We start from the raw sequence: 8,369 nt of genomic DNA, 5'->3' as shown, positions 1-8,369 counted from the left end.
ATAGATCATACTCAGAGTTGGTATGTGGTGCACGAAATTGTGATCATCAATGGCGCCATCAACATGGTACGCTCAATTGCAATCTCAACTCTTTATCACAACTTCGCACAACTAACCAGCAAGTGCACTGGGTCGTCCAAGTAATAAACCTTACGCGAGTAAGGGTCGATCCCACGGAGATTGTTGGTATGAAGCAAGCTATGGTCATCTTATAAATCTCAGTCAGGCAGATTCAAATGGTTATGTAGGATTGATAATTAAAAATAAAGATAGAGATACTTATGTAATTCATTGGTGAGAATTTCAGATAAGCGTATGGAGATGCTTTGTCCCTTCCGTCTCTCTGCTTTCCTACTATCTTCATCCAATCCTTCTTACTCCTTTACATGGCAAGCTGTATGTTGGGCATCACCGTTATCAATGGCTACAGTCCCGTCCTCTCAGTGAAAATGTTCAACGCGCTCTGTCACAGCACGGCTATTCATCTGTCGGTTCTCGATCATGTCAGAATAGAATCCAGTGATTCTTTTGCGTCTGTCACTAACGCCCCACAATTGCGAGTTTGAAGCTCGTCACAGTCATTCAATCCTTGAATCCTACTCAGAATACCACAGACAAGGTTTAGACCTTCCGGATTCTCAAGAATGGCTGCCAATGGATTCTAGCTTATACCATGAAGATTCTGATTAAGGAATCCAAGAGATACACATTCAAGCCTTGTTTGCATGTAGAACGGAAGTGGTTGTCAGGCACGCGTTCATAAGTGAGAATGATGATGAGCGTCACATAATCATCACATTCATCAAGTTCTTGAGTGCAAATAAATATCTTAGAACAAGAATAAGCTGAATTGAATAGAAGAACAATAGTAATTGTATTAATACTTGAGGTACAGCAGAGCTCCACACCTTAATCTATGGTGTGTAGAAACTCCACCGTTGAAAATACAAAAGAACAAGGTCTAGGCATGGCCGTGAGGCCAGCCCATGATCTAAGATAGCATAAGACTACTCGAAGATAGCTACCAAGATGGTCTAAGGACTAAACATCCAAAGATGATCCTAAGATCTGAATTGATCCAAAGATGATAATACAATAGCAAAAAGGTCCTATTTATAGAGAACTAGTAGCCTAGGGTTTACAAAAATGAGTAAATGACATAAAAATCCACTTCCGGGCCCACTTGGTGTGTGTTTAGGCTGAGCATTGAAGCTTCTATGTGCAGAGACTTTTCTTGGAGTTAAACACCAGCTTTTGTGCCAGTTTGGGCGTTTAACTCCTATTTTTGTGCCAGTTTCGGCGTTTAACGCCGGGCAGTCTTGAGCTGATTTGGAATGCCGGTTTGGGCCATCAAATCTAGGGCAAAGTATAAACTATTATATATTTTTGGAAAGCCCAGGATGTCTACTTTCCAACGCAATTAAGAGCGCGCCAATTAGACTTCTGTAGCTCCAGAAAATCCACTTCGAGTGCAGGGAGGTCAGAATCCAACATCATCTGCAGTCCTTTTCAGCCTCTGAATCAGATTTTTGCTCAGGTCCCTCAATTTCAGCCAAAAAATATCTGAAATCACAGAAAAACACACAAACTCATAGTAAAGTCCAGAAAAGTGAATTTTAAATAAAAACTAATAAAAATATAATAAAAACTAACTAAAACATACTAAAAACATACTAAAAACAATGCCAAAAAGCGTATAAATTATCCGCTCATCACAACACCAAACTTAAATTGTTGATTGTCCCTAAGCAACTGAAAATCAAATAGGATAAAAAGAAGAGAATATATAATGAATTACAAAAATATATATGAAGATCAGTATTAATTAGATGAGTGGGGCTTTTAGCTTTTTGCCTCTGAACAGTTTTGGCATCTCACTTTATCCTTTGAAGTTCAGAATGATTGGCTTCTATAGGAACTCAGAATCCAGATATGTTATTAATTCTCCTAGTTAAGTATGTTGATTCTTGAACACAGCTACTTCATGAGTCTTGACCGTGGCCCAAAGCACTCTGTTTTCCAGTATTACCACTGGATACATCCATGCCACAGACACATAACTGGGTGAACCTTTTCAGATTGTGACTCAGGTTTGCTAGAGTCCCCAATTAGAGGTGTCCAGGGTTCTTAAGCACACTCTTTTTGCTTTGGATCACGCCTTTAATCGCTCAGTCTCAAGTTTTCACTTGACACCTTCACGCCACAAGCACATGGTTAGGGACAGCTTGGTTTAGCCGCTTAAGCCAGGATATTATTCCTGTAGGCCCTCCTATCCACTAATGCTCAAAGCCTTGGATCCTTTTTATTACCCTTGCCTTTTGGTTTAAATGGCTATTGGCTTTTTCTGCTTGCTTTTTCTTTCTCTCTCTCTTTTTTTTTGAATTCACTTCTTTTTCTTGCTTTAAGGATCATTTTTATGATTTTTCAGATCCTCAGTAACATTTCTCCTATTTCATCATTCTTTCAAGGGCCAACAATTTTAACATTCATGAACAACAAATTCAAAAGACATATGCACTGTTCAAGCATACATTCAGAAAACAAAAAGTATTGTCACCACATCAAAATAATTAAGCTAGTTTTAAGGATGAATTCGAAATCATGTACTTCTTGTTCTTTTGTAATAAAAACATTTTTCATTTAAGAAAGGTGATGGATTCATAGGACATTCATAGCTTTAAGGCATAGACACTAAGACACTAATGATCATGTAATAAGACACAAACATAGATAAACATAAGCATAAAAATTCGAAAAACAGAAAAATAAAGAACAAGGAGATTAAAGAACGGGTCCACCTTAGTGATGGCGGCTTGTTCTTCCTCTTGAAGATCTTATGGAGTGCTTGAGCTCATCAATGTCTCTTCCTTGCCTTTGTTGCTCCTCTCTCATGATTCTTTGATCTTCTTTAATTTCATGGAGGAGGATGGAATGTTCTTGGTGCTCCACCCTTAGTTGTCCCATGTTGGAACTCAATTCTCCTAGGGAGGTGTTGATTTGCTCCCAATAATTTTGTGGAGGAAAGTGCATCCCTTGAGGCATCTCAGGGATTTCATGGTGAGGAATTTCCTCATGTCCATGAGTGGGATCTCTTGTTTGCTCCATCCTCTTCTTAGTGATGGGCTTGTCCTCATCAATGAGGATGTCTCCCTCTATGTTAATTCCAACTGAATTATAGAGGTGACAAATGAGATGAGGGAAGGCTAACCTTACCAAGGTAGAGGACTTGTCCGCCACCTTATAAAGTTCTTGGGATATAACCTCATGAACTTCTACTTCCTCTCCAATCATGATGCTATGAATCATGATACCTCGGTCTATAGTAACTTCGAACCGGTTGCTCGTGGGAATGATTGAGCGTTGGATAAACTCCAACCATCCCCTAGCCATGGGCTTGAGGTCATGCCTTCTTAGTTGAACCGGCTTCCCTCTTAAATCTCTCTTCCATTGAGCACCCTCTTCACAAATATCTATGAGGACTTGGTCCAACCTTACATTTTCCAGACTAAAATCTAAGCAATTCCCCCGAACCATTGTAAGCCAATTCTTTGGGTCCGGGTTCACACTTTGATCATGGTTCTTGGTGATCCATGCATTGGCATAGAACTCTTGAACCATTAAGATTCCGACTTGTTGAATGGGGTTGGTAAGGACTTCCCAATCTCTTCTTTGGATCTCATGTCGGATCTCCGGATATTCACTCTTTTTGAGTTTGAAAGGGACCTCGGGGATCACCTTCTTCATGGCCACAACTTCATAGAAGTGGTCTTGATGCACCCTTGAGATAAATCTCTCCATCTCCCATGACTCGGAGGTGGAAGCTTTTGCCTTCCCTTTTCTTCTTTCTAGAGGTTTCTCCGGCCTTAGATGCCATAAATGGTTATGGAAAAACAAAAAGCAACGCTTTTACCACACCAAACTTAGAAGGTTTGCTCGTCCTCGAGCAAAAGAAAAAAGAAGAGAGTAGAAGAAGAAGAAATAGAGGAGATAGAGGGGGGCTTTGTGTTTTGGCCAAGGGGGAGAAGTAGTGTTTAGGTTGTGTGAAAATGAAGGAGTGACGATGGGTTTATATAGGGATGGAGGGAGGGGTAGGGTTCGGCCATTATAGGTGGGTTTGGGAGGGAAAGTGGTTTGAATTTGGATAGTGAGGTAGGTGGGGTTTTATGAAGGATGGATGTGAGTGGTGAAGAGAATGGTGGGATTTGATAGATGAGGGATTTTTGGGGAAGAGGTATTAAGGTGATTGGTGAATGGGTGAAGAAGAGAGAGAGTGGAGGGGTAGGTGGGGATCCTGTGGGTTCCACAGATCCTGAGGTGTCAAGGATAGCTCATCCTTACACCAAGTGGCGTGCAAAAATGCCCTTTCTGCCAATCCTGGCGTTAAACACCGGGCTGCTGCCCCTTTCTGGCATTTAACGCCAGCTTTTTGCCCATTCCTGGCGTTAAACGCCAGTCTGGTGCCTCTTTCTGGCGTTAAACGCCCAGAATGGTACCAGACTGGGCGTTAAACGCCCATTTTGCTGTCTTCATTGGTGTTTAAATGCCAACAAGTTTTCCTCCAGGGTGTGCTGTTTTTCTTTCTATTTTTCATTCTATTTTTGCTTTTTCAATTGATTTTGTGACTTCACATGATCATCAACCTACAGAAAACATAAAATAACAAAAGGAAAATAGATAAATATAACATTGGGTTGCCTCCCAACAAGCGCTTCTTTAATATCAGTAGCTTGACAGTGGGCTCTCATGGAGCCTCACAGATACTCAGAGCAATGTTGGAACCTCCCAACACCAAACTTATAGTTTGACTGTGGGGGTTCAACACCAAACTTAGAATTTGGTTGTGGCCTTCCAACACCAAACTTAGAGTTTGATTGTGGGGGCTCTGTTTGACTCTGTTTTGAGAGAAACTCTTCATGCTTCCTCTCCATGGTTATAGAGGGATATCCTTAAGCCTTAAACACAAGGGATTATTCATTCACTTGAATGATCAATTCTCCTCTGTCAACATCAATCACAGCCTTTGCTGTGGCTAGGAAGGGTCTGCCAAGGATAATGGATTCATCCATGCACTTCCCAGTCTCTAGGACTATGAAATCAGTAGGGATGTAATGGTCTTTAATTTTTACCAGAACATCCTCTACAAGTCCATAAGCTTGTTTTCTTGAATTTTCTGCCATCTCTAGTGAGATTCTTGCAGCTTGTACCTCAAAGATCCCTAGCTTCTCCATTACAGAGAGAGGCATGAGGTTTATGCTTGACCCTAGGTCACACAAAGCCTTCTTGAAGGTCATGGTGCCTACTGTACAAGTTATTGAGAACTTTCCAGGGTCCTGTCTCTTTTGAGGTAATCTCTGCCTAGTCAAGTCATCCAGTTCTTTGGTGAGCAAAGGGGGTTCATCCTCCCAAGTCTCATTACCAAATAACTTGTCATTTAGCTTCATGATTGCTCCAATGTACTTAGCAATTTGCTCTTCAGTGACATCTTCGTCCTCTTCAGAGGAAAAATACTCATCAGAGCTCATGAATGACAGAAGTAAATCCAATGGAATCTCTATGGTCTCAGTGTGAGCCTCAGATTCCCATGGTTCCTCATTAGGGAACTCATTGGAGGCCAGTGGACATCCATTGAAGTCTTCCTCAGTGGCGATCACTGTCTCTTTCTCCTCTCCAAATTCGGCCATGTTGATGGCCTTACACTCTCCTTTTGGATTCTCTTCTGTATTGCTTGGAAGAGTACTAGGAGGGAGTTCAATAATTTTCTTACTCAGCTGACCCACTTGTGCCTCCAAGTTTCTAATGGAGGACCTTGTTTCAGTCATGAAACTTTGAGTGGTTTTGGTTAGATCAGAGACCATGGTTGCTAAGTCAGAGTGGCTCTGCTTAGAATTCTCTGCCTGTTGCTGAGAAGATGATGGAGAAGGCTTGCCATTGCTAAACCTGTTTCTTCCACCATTATTGTTATTGAAACCTTGTTGAGGTCTCTGTTGATCCTTCCATGAGAGATTTGGATGATTTCTCCATGAAGGATTATAGGTGTTTCCATAGGGTTCTCCCATGTAATTCACCTCTTCCATTGATGGGTTCTCAGGATCATAAGCTTCTTCTTCAGATGAAGCGTTGATGAGCGGATAATTTATACGCTTTTTGGCATTGTTTTTAGGTAGTTTTTAGTAAGTTCAAGCTACTTTTAGGGATGTTTTCATTAGTTTTTATGTTAAATTCACATTTCTGGACTTTACTATGAGTTTGTGTGTTTTTCTGTGATTTCAGGTAATTTCTGGCTGAAATTGAGGGACTTGAGCAAAACTCTGATAGGAGGCTGACAAAGGACTGCTGATGCTGTTGGAATCTGACCTCCTTGCACTCGAATTTGATTTTCTGGAGCTATAGAACTCCAAATGACGCGCTCCCAATGGAGTTGGAAAGTAGACATCCAGAGCTTTCCAGAAATATATAATAGTCCATACTTTATTCGGGAATTGATGACGTAAACTGGCGCTAAATGCCAGTTCCATGTTGCTGTCTGGAGTAAAACGCCAGAAACACGTCACGACCCGAAGTTGAACGCCCAAAACACGTTACAACTTGGTGTTCAACTCCAAAAGAAGCCTCAGCTCGTGGATAGATCAAGATCAGCCCAAACATACACCAAGTGGGCCCCGGAAGTGGATTTATGCATCAATTACTTACTCATGTAAACCCTAGTAGCTAGTCTAGTATAAATAGGATAATTTACTATTGATCACATTTTGGGGGCTGGCCATTCGGCCATGCCTGAACCTTTCACTTATGTATTTTCAACGGTGGAGTTTCTACACACCATAGATTAAGGGTATGGAGCTCTGCTGTATCTCAAGTTTCAATGCAATTACTATTATTTTCTATCCAATTCGAATTATTCCTATTCTAAGATATTCGTTGCACTTCAAATTGATGAATGTGATGATCCGTGACACTCATCATCATTCTCACCTATGAACGTGCGTGATTGACAACCACTTCCGTTCTACCTTAGACCGGGCACATATCTCTTGGGTTCCTTAATCAGAATCTTCGTGGTATAAGCTAGAATTGATGGCGGCATTCATGGGAATCCGGAAGGTCTAACCTTGTCTGTGGTATTCCGAGTAGGATTCCGGAATTGAATGACTGTGACGAGCTTCAAACTCCTGAAGGCTGGGCGTTAGTGACAGACGCAAAAGAATCAAGGGATTCTATTCCAACCTGATTGAGAACCGACAGATGATTACCCGTGCTGTGACAAAGCATTTGGACCTTTTTCACTGAGAGGATGGGATGTAGCCATTGACAATGGTGATGCCCTACATACAGCTTGCCATGGAAAGGAGTAAGAAGGATTGGATGAAGCAGTAGGAAAGCAGAGATTCAGGAGGAGCACAGCATCTCCATACACCTATCTGAAATTCCCATCATGGAAATACATGAGTAACTTTATCCTTATTTTATGTTTATTTACTATTATTTGATTTTCCAAATTCCTTAATTTATTTAAATCCGCCTGACTGAGATTTACAAGATGACCATAGCTTGCTTCATACCAACAATCTCTGTGGGATCGACCCTTACTCACGTAAGGTTTACTACTTGGACGACCTAGTACACTTGCTGGTTAGTTGAACGGAGTTGTGACCACACATAGTAAAGAGCTATTATCTCGAATTAAATTTCATACAAATACAAAGAGTACGAATCACAATTTCGTCCACCAAGTTTTTGGCGCCGTTGCCGGGGATTGTTCGAGTATGGACAACTGACGGTTCATCTTGTTGCCAGATTAGGTAATTTTCTTTTCAAAAAGTTTTCAAAAATCTTTCAAAAATATTTTTCTATTATTTTCTTTTTTTTAATATAATTATCGAAAAAAATAATAAAAATACAAAAAAATCATAAACTCATAAAAATAAAAAATATTTTGTGTTTCTTGTTTGAGTCTTGAGTCAATTTTTAAGTTTGGTGTCAATTGCATGCTTTAAAAAAATTTTTTTTCTTGCATTTTTTGAAAATTCATGCATTCATAGTGTTCTTCATGATCTTCAAGTTGTTCTTGGTAAGTCTTCTTGTTTGATCTTGATGTTTTCTTGTTTTGTATCTTTTCTTGTTTTTCATATGCATTTTTCGTTTGTTGGAGTCCATGCATTAAAGATTTCTAAGTTTGGTGTCTTGCATGTTTTCTTTGCATAAAAAATTTTTCAAAAATATGTTCTTGATGTTCATCATGATCTTCAAAGTGTTCTTGGTGTTCATCTTGACATTCATAGTGTTCTTGCATGCATCATGTGTTTTGATCCAGAATTTTCATGTTTTGGGTCATTTTTATGTTTTTCTCTCTCATCATCAAAAATTCAAAA

Source organism: Arachis hypogaea, chromosome 6, assembly GCF_003086295.3.
Source record: "Arachis hypogaea cultivar Tifrunner chromosome 6, arahy.Tifrunner.gnm2.J5K5, whole genome shotgun sequence".
Classification (NCBI taxonomy): Eukaryota; Viridiplantae; Streptophyta; class Magnoliopsida; order Fabales; family Fabaceae; genus Arachis; species Arachis hypogaea.
The sequence above is the reverse complement of the archived record's forward strand: the minus strand, read 5'-3'. Positions refer to the sequence as shown.